This window comes from Puma concolor, chromosome A2 (assembly GCF_028749965.1).
Source record: "Puma concolor isolate L17-30 chromosome A2, mPumCon1.1.hap2, whole genome shotgun sequence".
In the NCBI taxonomy this organism is placed as follows: domain Eukaryota; kingdom Metazoa; phylum Chordata; class Mammalia; order Carnivora; family Felidae; genus Puma; species Puma concolor.
Window position 1 is genome coordinate 142,484,454 of NC_141668.1, and position 21,037 is coordinate 142,505,490.

Genomic DNA, 21,037 nt, shown 5'->3' on the forward strand with positions numbered 1-21,037 from the left:
AAGAGCATATAGAAAGTAGGGGAAGAATAAGATATTCACCCAAGTCAAGATTTGTTACTCCTCCAGCCAGAAATAACTTCTCTTTTAAAAAACAATAAAAGCAAACCTTCACAAAAATAATAAAACTTCAGACCTGAGTAGTCTCGGCAATCAGTAAGTCCAGCCATGCCCTTTTTACAATGAGGAGGAAAATATTCAAACACATGTTTAATGAATTAAGGTTCTCTACGTCCAATAATTATTATCACCATCAACATGTGTATACTGTGTTGTACTAAACAAGATGCTACTTAGAGGCTCCCCTGGATTGACCCATTTAATTCTCGTGTCAATACCATGAGCTAGGTATGACTATCGCCCCAATTTTAATGAAGAGGAAATGGGGCTCAGAGAAGCCAAATAACTTTCCCTCCCACTAGTTATATAAATGTTAGGCAATCCAGGTTCGGAGTACAGGCCATTCTATTCTATACTCTTCTGCATTCTATACTGCAACTTACATCCTACACGCAAGGCCTGTCTTGGAGAGCGCGTGGGCAGGCTTTGGGTTAGATCTACCTCTCAGTCAAAAAAAGAAACTCAACACACACCACTTACTACCCCTGCACTGCCTTCAGAAATCACAACGAACTTCCCACCTGCACTAAAATCCCCGAAACAATCCTGTCGGGCAGGTTCACACTGATCTACTTCATGTTTCCAGAATTTCATTCTTTCTCATGCTATGCTCATGGTATCTGCCATACCCATGCTGTGCCCTCTATACACCAATTGACTCTTATTGTAAAAATCCATTCAATTCTTTCAAGTGAACTACTTATTTTTAAACGAAATTTTACATTACATATCCAGGAATGAAAAATGGTGTCATTTGCTTTAGGTAAACAGGCTACTGAAAATAAGTCGATCGCTACGCTTTCCCAGGGAGCCCTGACACAACTTCAGAATCCTTCTCAACACAGTAATCCAAGCAGTCTCAACCCACTAATCACTCACGACACTCAAAATTAAATCTGCTGGCCATATTACACTGAATCGAATCCACTTTGGGACAGAGGTAGAACTTGACAGTCAAGGTTTAAAAAAAAAAAAAAGGTTTTTTGGGGGAGTAGCAGATGCTCAAAATCAGAATTCAGACTCCCATTTTTTAGCTCGCCTTCCTGCTGCATCCTACTGCCTGGAGAAACTATCTGCAAAGGCGTTTTCACTTAAAGAAGCATACATAGTACCGTGAAACCATCTTCCTCTCCAATGAAGCAGAATGCAGTCCGTCAAGAGCTACCGAAAATTGAACTAGAAAATACTGAGCTGAACGGCACTGTTTGGACTTGCACAATCATAGCCTTTGTCAATGAAAGCAAACATACATTTTATATGCCTCTATGAAGCCCTGAGAACATCTAATCAAACTGACAGCTGTGGAGCTAAAAAATAAAACAACCAGCATCCTGTCTTTGATGTTCACCAGGCCATGGCTCAGAACCCTTAAAAGCAGGGATCAGACAGTCTTTAAGGCTGCAGGAGCCCCAGGGTACCCCTGCCAGGCCTGGGGCACCATCAGAGAAAGGGGAGCAAGGACCAGGACGGGGGCAGGGAAAACACAGCCGAGCTCATGATCCCAAGTAGAAGGCTGTCGGCGGCAATTCGCAAAGACATCTTCCAAGGCAGGCCACGGGAACAAGTGTTTCATTCTTGGTCTGAAAACAGACTCAAAAGTTAAGTGCCAAGGGCACGATGGGCAGAATCCACGATGTCTACAACATACACTGAGCTCTTAATTGGAGATGATCTTTTCCCGGCTGCGGCAAAGAAATACAGGCCACAGAGCACAGGATAATGACCATGAGACTCACTCTACTGAACAGACTCTAGTAAACTCACCCTTTCATTCTACAAATATTTCATCTATTAGGTTCTGGCTGTTGGAATAGAGCAATGGGAAAAAAAAAAAAAAAAAGAATCAAATACCTGACTCTCAAAGTAGCATCCTAGTTGGGGAAATCCACAACAAAACAAACCTTCATGTCAGTGATAAGTGATAAAAAGAAAACAAAATTTGAAAGCACAAGTGTGATGGGGATGGGGCAGGGGACGAAGTTAGACATTTGACTCGTATTTTGGAGATGGAGGAATGAGCTCAAATTGTCATCCGACTTTGCCAAGGCCACACAGAACGGTTCCCAGCCGTAGCGCCAATCCAAGCTCTTAGTCATGATGACACGCTGCCCTCCTCTAACCCTGTGTCTTGAGGTCTGGAGAGCTCACCTAGTGACTCTCCTGGAACACCCCCTCAGAGGGACATCTGGATTCACAAAGTCCAGCTGCAGTGTGACCAGCCCCAAACACAGAGGCATTGGTATCCGCTTAGCCCAGGCTAAACAGTCCTATTCTGGTAGCTTTTGCAGCCCCTAACATTTAGTTAGGTCCTCTTCCCCTCCTGTCCTGGAGCCTGGAGCTCTTGCATTTGCCAAACGTCTTTCTCAAAGAGCTGTCTGCCCATGGGGTCAGTACCTAGCGTGCGTGCCCAGGAAAGTACAGTAACCACCCTCACAGCACCAACAGCTGCGAGGCCCGGCCAAGCGGACCCCAGCTGCTCGGCTGCCCACTTCTTAACACGCGAAGCAGGAGCCCCTTCCTTCCTTGCTGAGGCTTGCTCCCCATCACCTACGGACAGAGAGGAGTGCACAGCGCGCAAGAGCCACGTGAACAGCACTCTTTGGGAAGGAAAACCCAAATGCTCGCAGGGAATACCTGCTTTAAAGCCTCCTGTACTCATTTCATGTGTAGTCATTTGATTTCATTTTGAGCTAAGAAAGGCGGAGGGCTGGGAAACAGCACAAACAACACTAGGGCACAATGAATCCCAAGAAAACAAACCAAAGATACATATACAATGAGGTAGCTGCAAGTATGTAAGCTTCAGGAGGGCAGGGATGTTTTGTTCACTGTTCTAGGCTGGGTGCCTGAAGCATAGAGTGGGTTGTAAATAAGATCTGGGGAATAAATGAAAATATCGCTTAAAATAGAAAAAAAAAGAAAAAAAGAAAACAAGGCACAAATTAAACGCTATGAGACCAGGAACAGATCAAAAAAAACACAGAAAGTGTCTTCAATATTCGAGAATTGAGAACATGACCCAGCCCAGCCATCTCCTATCTTTTGAAACCATCAGCCAGCTCCTAATTATTCACATGTAAACTGGGGACTATGCAAGCGTTTCAATTCTACCTTTGCTAACCACTGAGACTAGGCCAATTCTGTATCTGTGTCTTCAGGATGCTCAGGAAACACAAACTCAAAAGAAAGGAACACCTTTCAGGAAACAAATGACATCGGCAGTTAAAAGAGTGAAACAGCCAAACTGCGTAAGCACGTATTAGCACATATCAACCTGAATATGCCTTTAAGAAAAACTGAGTATAACTGACATTCCTTCTTAACTAAGATGTTTCAATAATAATATTCATTTAATCTGTTTTTAAGCACCTGCTGCATGCTAGTCATTGCTCTAGGAACATGTAATACAGGCATACCTCAGAGATATGGTGGGTTCAGTTCCCAACCACTGCAGTAAAGCAAAAACCACAATGAAGTGAACCAGATTAATGTTTTGGTTACCCAGTGTATTAGTTATTAGTGTTTTAGTTTTACACTAATATTGTAGTGTCTTAAGTGGGCAATAACATATGTCTCAAGGAACAATGTATATACACCTTTTTTTAAAAATACTTCATGCGGGGGCACCTGAGTGGCTCGGTCAGTTAAGCGTCCGACTTCAGCTCAGGTCATGGTTCGTTGAGTTCGAGCCCCACGTCAGGCTCTGTGCTGATACCTCAGAGTCTGGAGCCCGCTTCAGATTCTGTGTCTCCCTCTGTCTGCCCCTCGGCTGCTTGCACTCTGTCTCTCACATTGCCTCAAAAATAAATAAACATTAAAAAAAAATTTTTTAAATACTTGACGCTAAAAAGTGCTAACCATCATCTGAACTTTCTGCGAGTTGTAAATCTTTTTGCTGGTGGAGGGTCTTGCTTGATATTGATGCCTGCTGAGGTATCAGGTGGTGGTTGCAAAAGATTGGGGTGGCTGGGGCAATCTCTTAAAATAAGACAACAATGACTTAATTAATGGACTCTTCCCTTCATGAACGATTTCCCTGTAGCATGCGGTGCCGTTGGGGGGCATTGTACCCACAGAACTTCTTTCAAAACTAGAGTCAATCCTCTCAAACCCTGCCGCTGCTTTATTAATTAGGTTTATGTAATATTCTAAATCCTTTGTGTCATTTCAACAATCATCACAGCATCACCGTGCACTATGTTGTTACAGAGATGGCTTCCTCCCTTAAATGTTACGAGCCAAACTCTGCTAGCTTCCAACCTCTCTTGTGCAGCTTCCCACCTCTCTCAGCCTTCACAGAATTGAAGAGTTAGGGCCCGGCTCTGGATCAGGCTTTAGCTTGTGAAAGGAATGTTGTGGCTGGTTTGATCTTCTATCCAAACCACTAAAACCTTCTCTGTATCAGCGATACGGCTGCTCTGCCTTCTTACCTTTTGTGTGCTCCCTGGAGAAGCACCTTTAATGTCCTTCAAGAACTTTTCCTCTGCATTCACAGCTTGGCTGATTGGTGCCAGTTTGTAACCTATCTCGGCTTTCGACAGGCCTTGCTCACGAAACGTAATCCTTTCTAGCTTTTGATTTAAAATGAGACACACGCAAATGGTTTCTTCCACTTGAACACCTGGAGGCCACTGTGGTGTTATTAATTGTGGGGTTAAGGGCCGAATTTCAATCGTGTTATGTCTCAGGGAGTAGGAAGGCCCGGGGAGAAGGAAAGAGACGGGGGAACAGCCTTATGGTGAAGCAGTGGAACATCTTACACGGGCGTGGCTCGTGGTGCCCCCAAAACGACTACAATAGTAACATCAGGGATCATTGACTACAGATGGTAGCTACACTTGTGAGCATCACATAATACACAGGCTTGCTGAATAATTAGATCGTACACCTGAAACTGATAGAACATTATGTGTCAACTATACTTCTTTTTAAAACAACCACTGATCACGGATCACCGTAACAGATACAATAACGAAAAAGTCTGAAATATACAAGAATCACCAGCGTGTGACACAGGGACCCAAAGTGAACAAATGTTGCTGCAAAACATTGCCCCCATAGGCTTGCTGGATGCAGGGTTGCCACACAACTTCAATTGCAACAACACAGTATCTGCCAAGTGCAATAAAACGAAGCGCCATACAATGAGCTGTGCCTGTGTAAGAATGAAAGAAAGTGATGCAGCCCTCGTCAATCTTACCTTAATCCAGAGTAAGGGAAGGTCATGAACAGGTCAACAAATACACGAAAGGTGTAACTTGCAAATGTGGCTGACTGCTGGGAAGATAATCATCGGTGATGAAATAAAGAGAAGCAGGGGAAGGACAGAATACTTATTTCTATCACTGAGAGGCAGCGCTGAGCACATGTGCAACTCTGGACAGACGTGACATGGGACTCAGAGGCTCCACCACCCCACCTGCAGGAGGACTCACTAGGCAGGTAGAGACCCTTCTGCCCCACATCTCAGCAAGCTGGTAACAAGGCACAGACAAACCCTCCTTTGCATGGCCATGCAAATTCCAGGCCATGTGCAAGAACCCAGGATAGAATGGTCAAGAGACCAGAAAGACCTTAGAAATGTACATTCACCTCAAACTGGAACCTCAAAACAAATGAAGCAAAAACTGACAGAATTCCACCTACATCTATCACCTGAGCATACTATTAAAAACTTGAGAATGCATGTCAAGTTATTTGGCAAATGGGAGGTATACAATAGGTGCTTAGAAAGTGATTCAAAAGGCTGTCGAATAGGAGCAGCCTCCATTCTCTTGAGTAAGCACCACCCCACCCCCGGACTCTATGCCAAATGCTGCCCACACATCTGATCTACTTCTATCAATGACTCTGAGGTACAAGAGTAAACTGAGGCCCAAAGAGATTAAGTAATAATTCACCAAGGTCAAATATTCAGGAATGGTGCGAAATCTCACACCCCTTTAATGCCTCTCCTATGCCGAACTGGGTTTCCCACGAGACCAGCCACGAAAACCAGCACAAGAAAGATAGCATTCAGTCAACACTTTGTGTAACATTAAATCCCTTAATTAGCTTTACATGTTCCTTGACAGTTCCCCCAGTTAACAAAGCACACACATGCTGTTTCTAGTGTATTCTGGCTCACAGTGATTTTGCTAGAAAACTGGGAGCAGTCTGAGCCAAGGATAATTCTACTCTCACAGGCAAGCCGATTCAGGATTTCTACATTGGGAAGAGGTTGTCCAGATGAGCAAAGAAGGTTGGAGGGGGAGCCAACACATCTGAGACCACAGCAGGGCACAATGAATCCCAACAAGACAAAGCAAAGATATATATATATATATACAACGACTCAGCTGCAAGTGATCTGCTGGACTGTCAGAACCATGAGGACAGGGCTCTGTTTGGTTCATTTGTTTGACCCCAGGGACCTCAAACAGGAATGCTTGGGGCACAGCACATTATAAATAAGTACTTGGGGAATAAATCAAAGCATTTTTTGGAACAGAAAAAATAAATAAAAACCTAAAACAAATGAAATGCCCAACATCAGAATTATACAAAAATAGGTATTATTCCATTAATTGAAGATTACTATTGCAGCTGCTAAAAAGGATGGATGAGGACTAGCAGAGAAGGTGTCCATTTTGAACCATGCTGGAGAAGGGGAATGAAAAACATGGGAAATGTTCACGATACACAGGGAAAGAGCAAAACATCATGGACAGCAGATCTATCCCTATAAGTATACCATGTCTTTCCTATACGTGAGATGTATAGAGTAAAAAACTACGAGAACAAAGAACAAAATATCAAGTCAGCATTATTTCTGGATTGTGAGATGATTTTTTAAATGCTCTTTCCTGTTTTGCTGATAAGCACTTTTTAAAAATTGCCCTTCCTCCATCTTATATGTATTTATAAAATGTTCTACAACACAAATTTGTCGCTTGACATAATTTCTACCTTCATGACGTCGGTGGCTGTACTGTAAATCTCCTCTCCTCTGACAGGAAGATTCTGCACCTGCCAAAATGGGCTTCTGAACTTTTACCCAGTGACAAATAGTCAGCAGTTACTTTAGAAGAGTGGCTCTCACATGGGGGGAATTGGCCCCCGGAGGACATGAGGCAATGTCTGAAGAAACTTCTGGTTGTCTCATCTTGGCGGGGGCGGGGTGCTAGTGCCGTTCATTCCCACAATGCACAAGACAGCCCCCCACAACAAAGAATTATTTGGCCCCAAACATCAATAGCCCTGAGGTTGAAAAACCCTGCTTCAAAGTACTAGGATAGGGGCACCTGGGTGGCTCGGTCGGCTCAGGTCATGATCTCGCAGTTCATGGGTTCGAGCTCCGTGTCGGGCTCTGTGCTGACACAGAGCCTGAAGCCTACTTCAGATTGTGTGTATGTCTCTCTCTCTGTCCCTCCCCAGCTCTCGCTCTGTCTCTCTCAAAAATAAACATTAAAAAAAATATATAAGTATTAGGATAAAAACCAGGGTGCCTGGGTGACTCAGTCAGTTAAGCATCCGACTCTTGATTTCGGCTCAGGTCATGGTCTCACGGCTCAGGGAATGGAGCTCCCGGCTGTCAGCACAGAGCCGGCTTGGGATTCTCTCTCCCTCTCTCTCTGCCCCTCCCCCACCTCTCCAAATAAACATTTTAAACATTTTAGAAATAAATAAAACATTAGGATAAAAATCATACTGTGGGGAGCCTGAATGCTTATCCTAAACACAAACAAGAGGAGAAGAAAACTTATTAACCTTATTTAAAATGTTTTGTACCAGAGGAACAAACTTCCAGAAGGGCAGAGATGGGGAACACTTGTTCCTCTGAGGATCCCTTCATCTTAGCAGTGTTCATGGCACAGAGAGGTGGCTTAGCCAGTGTGCCATCCATCAGGGAACACAGAGCTGCACTGTGGAAGAAATTCCGACTGCAAAGTCGGATGCAGACAGACTTAGAGATCAGCTCTGCCAACGGCTAACATACTAAACATACTGTGCATCTCCAAAGTGAGGATTACAAGGCCATACTTAACTCTTGTATGACTTCCACTGGCCAAAGCATATGACGCTTTTAACACTGCCCAAGATACACAAGAGCCAAAGGGATGGCTTGCAAGAGGTGACCTGACCTGCTATGTATAACCCACATACCCAAAAACTTCCATTATGTTTGTGCATGGAAACTGCCTAGCTTCAAGTTCAATGCCAATGAAACCAGGAAAGGCAGTTCCCCGTATGAACCAGTTACCATCTCCTGGAGAAAGCTGTGTCCCCCGAACTAAGCCTAACCCCCAGCCTCATCAGGTTTGTTCAGGACACCCTATTACTGACCAACTGGTAACTACGTGAACACGGAAAAAAATGGCAGGTACCATCTACACCAATAATTTGTGTGAATGTTCTAAAGAAAGATTCACAATAGGACAAAACAGAAACAACTTTTTAAAAATAAAAATCCAAAGGGGGCAAGACTGCTACCTCTGATGAGCCTGGAAGTCAGTTCGTAAGAACTTAATCAACTAAACCCTACCAAGACACCAGATGGTCTGTTAGGTATTTTGGGATTTTTATCTTATAGCCAACACACCCATCTGGTAGCATATAGAAGTTATATTTTTCCTTTAAAAAATACTGAGAAAGAGTGTCCAAATACACCGGTGTAATTGAGGTTGATGAATAGGGTTCTAAAAGTGTAGGTAGTGAGGAAAGAAATATAAACACACACACAGATAAATGTATAATTTATCTGAGCCATTAGAGTCAGCAGAATCATATAAACTTTTTACTAGACAACTCCACAGCAAAAAATATAGGTTCAAGTTGCTGAATCATTGTTCAGATGTAAATAGGATTCCTAAAACTTTTATTGGTCGTTAAAATTCGTTTATAACATAACGTAAACAAGAAAAGCGGGCCATAAAGCCAAATCCTGGTGAAAGCCCCCTCCAAATGCATACATCTGACAAAAGAGCTCATTTGCAATTCAAGAGTTAAAAGAACACAAAACGGCCAAAAATGGTTGCATTAATAAACTAAAATAAAACTTGACTGTGTTTGATGATGGAATGTTTATTTAATTTGATCAAATGTTCACACCAGTACTCAGAAACATTCATTCCACAGTAGAGAACACACACAGGCTCAAACACAAAACTTCCTTACTCAGTCATCACCCAGAGTGAGGTCCCACAGTTCTCCTCGTGAAAACAGCAGACGCATCCAATGGCTGGATAACAGTGCATCCTATTAAGTCAGGTGCCAAATATCCTTCCTCCTGGCCAGGGCTCCATCATTCATGAGCTCTTTTCTGGCTGCTTCTCAGCAGTTTTGTGCAGAGCTCTCCACTCTGCGCTTCGAACATGAGTCTCATTCCACAAAAATCTTGTATTACACATTCCCGCTAATGTTCCCGGGAACGTGGCAATGGCCCGTTCCGTAAGACTTTGCTGGCATTCAACGTTTTCGGGATTCCGGTATATGTAGCCTCCACCCTTGGCTGCCTTGGTTCAGTTTTGAAACTCTTAGGCATCAAACGATCATTTCCTGACAGCAGCACAGAGCTGTGCTTTTCACACTGGCACCACGCCATCACGGCATTTCTACAGGGAAAACCAAAATGACCAGGCATGGCAACCCCTGGTGTCTAAAGGTTTTACTTTTCCTTTTCAGAAGAAAAGAAGAGAGAATTAAGGACAAAGAGAAATCAGGGGGGAAAAAGAAAAAAAGAAAGAAAGAAAGATGTCCCTGATTAGGGTTAGTAGATTGGGACCTCCCGGCTACCATTTGTATTTTTTACAGCCTGCTTTTGGCAAGACAGAACATGGCATGCTGGCTAAAATAATGGGCTTCGGGACATAATAAATAAAGCAGAGACCAAACCCCAAACTCAGGCTCGGCCAATTATAAGCCCTATCACCAGCCACTGATCTTGAGTAAAACATTGTCAGTTTGCTTATGTGTAAAATAGGGCAATGGACTTCGGAGAGCAGTCAAGATACAAAGAGCCTTGCACTACACTTAACACAATAACCTAGTTGTTACTCTGATTGAGCCCAAAGTTCCCACTAGGCTTTTTTTCACTTGGGTAGTAAACTCACATGTGGCTGCTTCAGGGTATCACTACACTATATTAAATCTGTATGCGTTTCTTAGCTTGTGGGCTTGCGGAGACAATTCAAGGAAAAGACATCTTCTATTTTCTCATGTAAATAAATAATTGCTTCAACAAAGATCAGAGTCTTTAAAGTGGAGAGTCGCTACCCAACCCACACACGGCCACCATTACTCTTCTTCCTATTTGGAGTTTGAAATACACAAGGAGCACATGAAAACATTCTCTTGGGAAACATTCAAGCAATATGCCATTATTCTTGCAATACAGGGTAACAGAACCTAATAGAACATTTTCTATCCCCTCTCTTTGAAAGAAGTGTATTCCAGATGGCTGCCAAATGAGTGTGTCGTGAGTATGTGTTTCTGCAGAAAAGCCTAGGAGGTGCAGGCATTCCCTTGGTACATTAGCCTAGGGTCACCCCAATAAACACCCTGCAGTCAGCCACTGGCACAAAAGGAAATGCTTTTTGTGTCAGAACAGAAGAATTTAGATACTTCAAGATGTATGTTCTAGGAGAAAACTTCTCTATACCACAAAAGTATATTAGAGTATTTCATTATTTCCTTGGATACTCTCTCTTGCCACCCAGTCTTCTTCCTCCTTGTGGTGAATGTGTGTACCCTGATAGGCGGCAGGCTAAGTGTCTTCCAGATGGATCCTTAGAGCCAAGGCCTGTGCCTGGAATACATGGAGGCATTCAAGGAAGAAAAGGATGGATTCCTTAATGGTTAGGCTCTGTTAAGCCCAGCTACGATTCCATTGTGAGGGCTTGGTTAAGGAACAAATTTGCATGGTGATGAACCGACAGCTACACAAATGTGTTGGGTTATTTGAATCTCAGAAAGCCTTCATCTCCACACTCTGCAAAAGTTTCCTTCGTCACTTGCACTTTTAGAATATTCTCGGGTGACCAATGCCACAGGATCCATTTAGTCAAACATTAAGCCCTCACTTACCATGAAGGCGTGGAAACTCTTGGGCTTCGGGTATATCAAAAGCCAAGAGGGCAAATACAAGCCAAAGCAGTAGAAGATTCATGATGGGTGCAAGACAGTGCTTGCAGATGGGCAGGCTGTAATAGGCTTCAAAAACGCCGTCATCAGAACTGAAATACTTCATAAGGTAACATCCCAACGTTGAGCGCGTGAAACATTCAGTAGTGTTTTAGAAAAGCCATCTAGTGTGGTGGTTAACAGCACTAGCTCCAAAGACAGAATTTGCATTGTGGGATCTGCCTCTTAAAGTCCTGGGTTAACTTGAACAATTACACTGTGACTCAGTTTCCCTCGCTAGAGAAATTGTGGTATCGGCCTTCCCTTGAGGAGTTGTTATGCAGATTAAATAAGATACTATGCGCATGGTGCTTAGTATAATATCAGGCATGTCAGACAGCTGCAATTATTGTTTTAGTAAAATTAACCCAGATAATGGTTTGAAAAAGAACAAAATGAAAGATGGGGGCAGCTGGGTAGCTCAACCCGTTAAGTGTCTGACTCGACTCTTGATTTCAGCTGAGGTCATGATCTCACGGTCGTGGGACTGAGCCCCGCATGGGGCTCCATGGGGATCCTGCTTGGGATTCTTCTCTCTCTCCCTCTCTCTCTCTCTGACTCTGTCTGCCCCTCCCTGGCTCTCTCTCTCTCTCAAAATAAATAAACTTAAAGAAAGAGAGAAAGATAACCAAGAACGCTTCCAACACTAGCAATCCACGCTGTCGTGCACCCAGTTAAGGAAAATAGTTGGTTGGTTTCCTACAAAACTAAGCATGCACTTACCACACGACCGAGCAAGTACACTCTTGGGTGTTTATCTCAGAGAAATGAAAACTTAGATTCACTCAAAAACCTGTACATGAACATTCATAGCAGCTTTATTTGGAATATACCCAGACTGTAAGAACCCAGAAGTCCTTTAACAGATAAACTGTGTAACAAACCAGACTACATCCATCCCACGGAATATGACTTAGCAACAAAAAGGGACCAACAACTTGGATGGGTCCGGGGAATTCTGTTGAGTGAAGAAAGCCAACCCCAAACGGTTATATACTGTGTAATTCCATTCATATAATATTCTTGAAATGACCATGAATTAATGATAGCCAGGGGTTAGGGGTGGGCTCAATGTAGCTAATAAAGGGGTAGCACATGGCATCATCTTCTTTAGATTCATGTAACCACTACCACAGTAAAGATGCAGGACTGTTCTAGTGCCAGAATCTAAACATATGATAAAAATGCACAGAGGGGGCCTGGGTGGCTCAGTCGGTTAAGCGTCTGACTTCGGCTCAGGTCACGAACCCACAGTTCGTGAGTTTGAGCCCTGCGTCAGGCTCTGTGCTGACAGCTCAGAGCCTGTAGCCTGCTTTGGATTCTGTGTCTCCCTCCCCTCCTTGCGCTCTGTCTCTCTATATGTCTGTCTCAAAAATAAATAAAGAATAAAAAAATGTGTTTTTTTTTACATGCACAGAAATACACACATAAGCATACCACGTACACAATTGAGTGTGTGCAAAACTGGTGAGATCTGAACACAGTCTATGAATGTGACAATGCCAATCTCCTAATTTTGATGTCATACTACAATTATACAGAAGGAACCACTGGAGTAGACTGAGTAAGGGGTACACAGGAACCCTGGGAGGAGGGGGCAGGGAGTTTCAAATGGAAGTATTTCTGAATGGGCAGAGGAGTTTTAGACAAAGAGTAGAAGTTCAATTAAGAATTAAATGATCTACTGCAGAGAAGGAGTGAGCCATATTTCACCTGGAAAGAGCTGCTATCTCTTTGGAGGTAGGAACAGCCCCTATTTGTGTCTATATAAAGAAGGTGGGATTTTACAGCCACTCCACACAGTAAATTAGGACTAAGGAGTCTCCAAGTAGAAATGAGCATCCTAGAGGCAAGAAAAATAAACCAACTCTGCCCAATGTAAGAAAAAGAAGTTATAGCAAGTAAGAGGTAGATGAGCCCCAGAACCACCAGGGAGGCTAGACCAGGAACTGGCAAACTATATCCAAATCCATATATCATCTATGGCTGCTTTCGCTACAACGGCAGAGTTCAGTAGTTTCAAACAAGAGTGTATATCCCCCAGGGCCCAAAATATTTACGAAAGAAAGGGAAGGGAAGGGAGGGGAAGGGAGGGGAGGGGAGGGGAGGGGGGGGAGGGGAGGGGAGGGGAGGGGAGGGGAGGGGAGGGGAGGGGAGGGGAGGGGAGGGGAGGGGAGGGAAGGGAAGGGAAGGGAAGGGAAGGGAAGGGAAGGGAAGGAAAGGAAAGGAAAGGAAAGGAAAGGAAAGGAAAGGAAAGGAAAGGAAAGGAAAGGAAAGGAAAGGAAAGGAGGAAGGAAAGAAAGAAAGAAAGAAAGAAAGAAAGAAAGAAAGAAAGAAAGAAAGGAAGGAAGGAAGGAAGGAAGGAAGGAAGGAAGGAAGGAAGGAAGGAAGGAAGGAAGAAAGAAAGAAAGAAAGAAAGAAAGAAAGAAAGAAAGAAAGAAAAATAAATAAATAAATAAATGTCAACCTCTGGGCTAGATAACGAAGCTCAGGAGCCAAGCCAGTTAAGGCAAAAGAGATCCTCCAACCACCACTGCCGCCTGTCAACAGGATGTTTTAGCCACTGCCCAAATGGCTTTTCCTCTGTCCCTGTGTCTTCGCAATATGAGCAACAAATAGATCCGAAGTCCGAGGCAGATGTATGTAACTAGTGGCGTCCAGGTCAATGCCCCCATATTAGCTGCAAGGGAAGCTGGAAACCTGAACATCAGACAGACCTTTCTTCCACTATGACTCAGAGCCAACAAGGCCCCAACCAGAAAGGGATTTCAGACAGCAGAACACACAGGATGGAAGTGCTATGTGTAGTGTGGACAAAGCCGTCAACCACAGCCCAACTGGGTAGTTTTTACTTTCTGTGGTTCAACCCAAACACGGGGTTTTCTGCCAATTTGACCAATAAGAGGTGTTAATCGCTGTCAATATTTGCTAAACCCAGGCTTCCATTTGTTGACTTTCATCTTCAGTTTGCCCTTATATCACTGAAAGTATACTTTTACCCCTGGTCTAGACATGCTTTGATTTTTTTTAAATGCTCTTAGTTGGGTAGGAGGAAAAGTAAGAACCAAAGCTTGGGAGTCTCTTCAGTTGTGTGCATTTATGAAGCTAATTTTAAAAGACAAAGCAAACCAGGCAACCCTAATATTCTAACAACTCCCTACCAGCAAATGGGTTCTGTCAATCATAGGGCAACACCTTCTCTCATTGTATTGACTTTAAGACAAATGAGTATCTTGCCTTTCCAGAGTAGGAGGCAAAAGTTCTAGCAATCTAACACGGACACATAATGAAAGATAAAATGAAGAGAGGGTAGTATTTTCAATGATTATCACATTAAAAACAGCACCTTTAGGGGCGATCGGGTGGCTCAGTCAGTTAAGCTCTCTACTTCGGCTCGGATCATGATCTCAAGGTTTGTGAGTTCGAGCCCCGTATCAGACTCTCTGCTGTCAGCACAGAACCTGCTTCGGATCCTCCGTCTCCCTCTCTCTCTCTCTCTGCCCTCTCCCACTCACACGCGCACCTGCTTTCTCTCTGTCTCAAAAATAAACATTAAAAAAATAGCTCCTTTCAGGGCAACTGGGTGTCTCAGTCACGTAAGCGTCCAACTCTTGATTTCAGCTCAAATCGTATCTCACAGTCATGAGATGGAGCACGGAGCTGGGCTCCACACTGAGCACAGAGCCTGCTTGAGATTCTTGCTGCCTCTCCTTCTGCCCCTCCCCCACTTGTGCACAAGCACACACACATTCCCTCTCTCTTGCTTTCTTAAAAAAAAAAAAAAAATAGTTCCTTTAACTCGGTAAGGTTCCATAAATGTTAGATGTCGTGGAACATATTCCTAGCATGCAGACTTGCATCCAGGATTTCTAACGCAAAGCTTCCTTCCAGTTAACAAAAGCCAGACAATTACCAATTGGAATGGAGGTGGAACGACTGATGGGATTTGGGGAGGCAAGTGCGAGACGCACATCCTTAGGGCTGAAACTAAATCCTGCAAGATCCAAGTTCAAGGCCCTTCAAAACTAGAGGCATCTCCCCAACTACACCAAAAACCCACACACTGCTGAATTCCCTGCAACATTGTTTAGTTCTTCCCGGAGATGACTCTTAGTTCTTGCTCATCTCCTCACAGTTGAAACACTAGGGTTGCGTATTGGCTATCCCCTCTTTGCAAATGGAGCTCCCACTTACCAGAAGCCACATCAATTTCATCGGGAAGGTTTCACGCCGCACATAAAAACAAAACCAAGGCTTGCGGGAGATGACGTTGGAAAGCTAGAGCTCAAAAGTTTACTTCGGCACCTCTGCCAAAAATGATTTTCCAGGTCTGAACAGAGGCCTGACACAGTAGATGACACCTCTTTATCAGCTCCAAGAACTCCAGGGAACGTAATTAGCACCCAATTAGTTATTAATAACTTATATTCACACATCTGCTCAAACTCTGTAGGTGCGCAGTATAATTTAAACATGAGCGTGATCATCCCCTGCTAGGGTAGGTGCCATATACATAATGGATTGGATGCCGCAGAGCCCGATAAGGGGAAAAACTGGAAGCCTCGTCTGTTCCTTTCTGTAGGGTGTAAACGGGTCAACTCAAACCAAAGGGTATCCCAGTCCATCTGGAAGAGTTGAATAAAACCTATTATACAACCAAACTGACAGTGTAACAAGCATTAGCCGACTATATGCAATCATCACGCTAGCTCAGATGCCTTAAAATGCCTCTAAAGAGCTAGCATATCAGTAATTATTATTTATTAAGCCATTATTACACACCAAGCACTGCTCTGATCACTGTAAACATGTCTATTACTTCACTTTTATTTCATTTACCCCTCACAGCCACCCTGTGAGATTACTGCCCACCATTTTACAAATGGGAAAATGGAGGCACAAGTTCACATCATCTGCCAAAGATCACAAAACTACGTGTGGCATGGCTATGATGCAAACTCAGTCCTGTCGGCATGACAAAACCTTTGCTTTTAACCACCAAGCTAGAGTTAATCACTTTTCTCCAAGGCCTGTACCCAAAACCCTCCACATCATTGGGATTACACAAGGCTAAGAGGGGGTCCTAAGCACTTCGGTTTGCTGCCTTCACAGAAGGCCTAGGTGGAGTCTTGTTTTCATGAGCACTGTGAAATCAGATGAGCGACCTCACCTCGAGCTTTTAAAATCTGACTCATATTTCTGTTATCTATAGGCACAAAAAGACCTTTCCTACCACTCCCTCATTTACCCACCTCCAACACCAAACATCTCACTCTTTAGTTACCAAAGTCCCCTCCATCCAGAGACAAGAAATAGATAAACTCCCGTATGGAATTCAGAAACACGATGCAATTTCATGCCCATCGTTTCAAGGATGGTCCAGTCTCTCGCTGCCAGGGTGAGGATGAGAAAAATAGGACGGAGATACGGGAGGGGACCCCTGATCACAAAATAGATGTTTCTACAAGGTCTCTGAACAACCCTAGCTGCTGACTACACCCAAGCTACCCAACACAAGCATTTTAAAACACTAGTGAGGGCAGGATTATGTTCTTCCCCCAAATCTGCCTGGAATGTCTATATTGCACAGTCTGGAGCTACTGCCTTTCCAACACTCTACCGTGCTTACCAAGGAAATTTCCCCTTCAGACTAATTAATGTCAAAGTGCAGTGCAGGCCTCACTGTTTTCAGTTTGGCGAAATGCTGAATATTCATGTTATTTCACAGACACCACAAGGCCACACCTAACTAATAAGGATGGTATCTTCCTTCCAAGCTCCAATGAGAATAGGGTGTCTTCCAAAGATCAAGGGAACAACAGGCAGGTGTGAATACCCATGGACATCTTGACACGTTTATGAAACAGGAAGGTTATCGAAAATATGGGGCTTACTATTCTGAAAGAAAGCTAAGAACATTTCATGAGCAAAGTGTGCAAGCAAAAGCTATCCAAAACACTAGGGACAAATACTGCCTGAGATTTCCGAGGAATTTATTTTAGGAAAGTAGGCCAAGTGTTGGGATTTAGTTAGAAGGATATTCATCACAGAACTCATTATAATATCTAAAACCGTAAGACCCTATATTTAACAATAAAGAAATAGTTAAATAAAATCATGGTACAAGCATTAAACTCAACACTTCTCAATGGTCAATTCTAAAGGTTTCAGAAGAGTAATGGCCTAAAACACGTAAAACGAATACTTCAATGAAAAGGGCACATTACAACATTATACAATTTTCATCAAAAAAAAAAAAAAAATCTAGGGGCGCCTGGGTGGCGCAGTCGGTTAAGCATCCGACTTCAGCCAGGTCACGATCTCGCGGTCCGCGGGTTCGAGCCCCGCGTCGGGCTCTGGGCTGATGGCTCAGAGCCTGGAGCCTGTTTCCGATTCTCTGTCTCCCTCTCTCTCTGCCCCTCCCCCGTTCATGCTCTGTCTCTCTCTGTCCCAAAAATAAATAAACGTTGAAAAAAAAATTAAAAAAAAAAAAAAACCTAAGACAAGTATATACAAAAATGCACTAAGGTATTCAAAGTAACTAACTCAGAAGCATGTTTACATTATCTGTGTTTGTTACAAGGAACACATGTGGCTTTTATATTAGGAAAAGCTTTTTTGGAGATACCTTACCCTAGCTCCCTTTTTTATCTCTAAGTCTGGAAAATTTCCAACAAACACAAAGACCCCACAGAGAAGCCGCAATCCCATACACGATGCCCAAGCTTCCAAATGCCTGGTTTTTTTTGTTTATTTTTAAAGTTTGTTTATTTATTTAGAGAGAGAGAGAGAGAGAGAGAGAGCACCTGTCTGTCCAAGCAGGTTCCACGCTGTCATCACAGAACCCAACACAGGGCTCGATCTCACAAACCCTGAGATCAGGACCTGAGCCAAAATCAAGAGTTGTACACTTAACCAACTGAGCCAACCAGGTGTCCCTCCAAATGCCTAGTTTTTACTTGTTAATTCATCTGAATCAGGATCCAGATAAGGTCCACACAGAGCTTGACCAGTATATCTTTTAAAATCTTTATGGTTTTCCTCTTCCTCTCTATTTCCCCCTTGCAATTTACTCATTCAAAAATCCAGACCTTTGGTCAGTCTGGAATTTGCCTTTTGTATTCCTATGGTGCTGTTCACCACGTTTTCCAGCCAGACCTCTGTAATGCCTTTAAATTGGTGGTTGGACAGTGCTCACTTCAGCAACACATATACTAAAATTGGAATGATAGAAGATTGTCATGGCCCCTGCACAGGGATGACAGGCAAATTTGTGAAGTGTTCCGTGCTTCTTATATAGTTTAGGGGAAAAAAATTGATATTTGGACACTTGAACAGCCTTATGTGGGGTTTTTCTAGGGGGAGGAGTGGAAGGTAGAAGAGAGTAGGGTGTTGCAAGACTATTTCCTAAGAGGTAATGTGTTCTATCACTGGGGGCTCAAGATACCTGGTTGTCTTTTTGTGACAGGATTAACTCACCGTTAATGCCCATGCCTTCATTTGGCAATTAATTCATTAGTGGATGCAAAATGGCAGTCCTCCACTTCGCTTTCGTTGTTACAATAATTTCATAAAGGAAAAACTTCTGAGATGCCTGGGTTGCTCAGTCAGTTAAGTGCCACACTCTTGATTTCAGCTCAGGTTATGATCTTATCATTCAGGAGATATTGCCCCAAACTAGGCTTAGCACTGAGTGTGGAACCTGCTTGAGATTCTCTCCCTGCCTGTCCCCTACTCGTAGGTTCTCTCGCTCTCTGTCTCTCTTAAAAAAAAAAAAAAGGGGGCGCCTGGGTGGCACGGTCGGTTAAGCGTCCGACTTCAGCCAGGTCACGATCTCGCGGTCCGTGAGTTCGAGCCCCGCGTCAGGCTCTGGGCTGATGGCTCAGAGCCTGGAGCCTGTTTCCGATTCTGTGTCTCCCTCTCTCTCTGCCCCTCCCCCGTTCATGCTCTGTTTCTCTCTGTCCCAAAAATAAATAAATGTTGAAAAAAAAATTAAAAAAAAAAAATTAAAATTAATAAAGAAAAACTTCCACCCATCTGCTCCCTGGTTACTCAGGATCAAAAGCTACTCTTAATTTTTAAATACATACATGCTTGTAGATTTAAGCTTCCACTATGTATAGAATAACCAGAAGCCACAAGCAAAAGCCTCCTTATTTTCCAGCCAGATCTGGAGCTCAAGAGTTCCCCAGGTCAGGAGGGGCCTGATCCGTACAAAGTGCAGCAAGGCCAACACAGTGGAGCCTCCAGAGAGCTCACACCGCCCTTTACCCAGCAGCGCCCTTGGCACAGGGGCACCTGTGGTGGGAGTGGCAGGCCACCTCACTGCGCATGCCCAGGTTACTTTCCCAACGCCAGCGGAGGGCCGCGGGCTGCCCCCAAACCCGAAGCGGGCATCAGGGAACTGAACCGAAGTTCCCCCGAGGCCGGCCAAGGAAAGTCCTCACACCAGGCAGCAAAGCGGAGAGAACTGACAAACTGTGCAGGAGAAAAATGGAATCAACAGTCTGAACTCAATTTAACGATGGCTTTACAAATTGGAAGGCTGACGGCCCGAGGCGGAGAAAGGCACACACCACAGCACGGGGTCAGGGTCTGTGGCTGGTGGGCAGCTCTGTGGCTGCGAAACAAAAAAAAAAAAAAAAAAAAAAAAACGGCCAGAAGAGCCGATTTAATAACTCAGGGTCGGCACTTGGGCTTCTGCCTGGGCCTTTGATTTTTATAAACTAACAATCCAGGCGAGTGGAGAGTGCGGAAGCAAGTCCGCAGGTAAGCCTTGCATGGCCCCGCAGGTCACTGCGCCAGATTTCCCTCTGGGGCTTCCAGATGGGGAGGCTGGGAAGACCTCCTTACTGCCGGCAAGGTCTCCTCAGAATTGCATTCATTAGCTAAATGTGCACTGGCCCACGGGAAAGAGACCTGGACCATTAAATATAAATGCAAAACAAAATTAGACCCATCCATTCTAAATCTCAGATCTCTGTAGCAGGAAAGGTTTACTCCCTGCTTTTAATTTTTCTAAAAGGCATAAGCACTGAAATCACCACCGCTCATGACCAAGCACCTAGATTTGGGTCCCACCCTTCCCCAAACCAAACAAAGAAATTACTTTTGTTTCTTAATCCCTGTCAGATTTCATGAGGCATCTGTTGACACTTCTAAACCCGGATTAAGTTTCTATATAAGTACTTCTGGCCCAGCTTTTAAACAGAACCACAAACCCATCTGCAGTGGTACAAAACACAGAAGCTGATAAGCTTTAAATGAATTGGAAACATTTACCTAAATGAGAGTCAGGACTAACTCAGGGATTTTCCTTTAAAAAATACATTAATAAAGAAAGCAAGGGGAAATTAACGTTTGTAAAATGTCTCTCCCCCACATTAATAAAAATAATCACTGCTTAACAAACTACTCACGCCACAGCTGTAGTCCACAGGATAACCATGTGCCGTGGCTTCTTGCTTTCCTTTGGTTTCCATTTTGCCCCACTTCTATGAGCGCCCTTGGACACAAGGGATTTCAGCTACTTCTGGTCACTGCTGTATCTCCAACACCAAGAACAATGCTTTATGGTAGGTGTTCTGTATCTATTTGAAGGAGGAAAGTAATTCCATTCATTCACTAGAACCAGGGGTATTTCAGAGCCAACAGGTTACTCCAAGGAGATGACCAAACAGTTAAGCTTCAGCTCCTTCTCTGTAAATATGCCCCTAATTGCACCTCATCAGAAAACCTGCTTGGACCTCCTCCCGTCAAA

At 43.8% G+C, this 21,037-nt stretch overlaps 1 protein-coding gene and 1 non-coding gene across 9 annotated transcripts in view; one reads left to right on the plus strand and one right to left on the minus strand.

Moving 5' to 3' along the window:
• Positions 1 to 21,037, minus strand: part of PTPRG (protein tyrosine phosphatase receptor type G) — a 721,980-nt gene that overhangs the window by 626,151 nt on the left and 74,792 nt on the right. The window lies entirely within an intron of this gene.
• On the plus strand, positions 18,468 to 18,570 carry LOC112853075 (U6 spliceosomal RNA). The gene has a single exon (XR_003222883.1). It is a non-coding gene; the product is annotated as a U6 spliceosomal RNA (small nuclear RNA).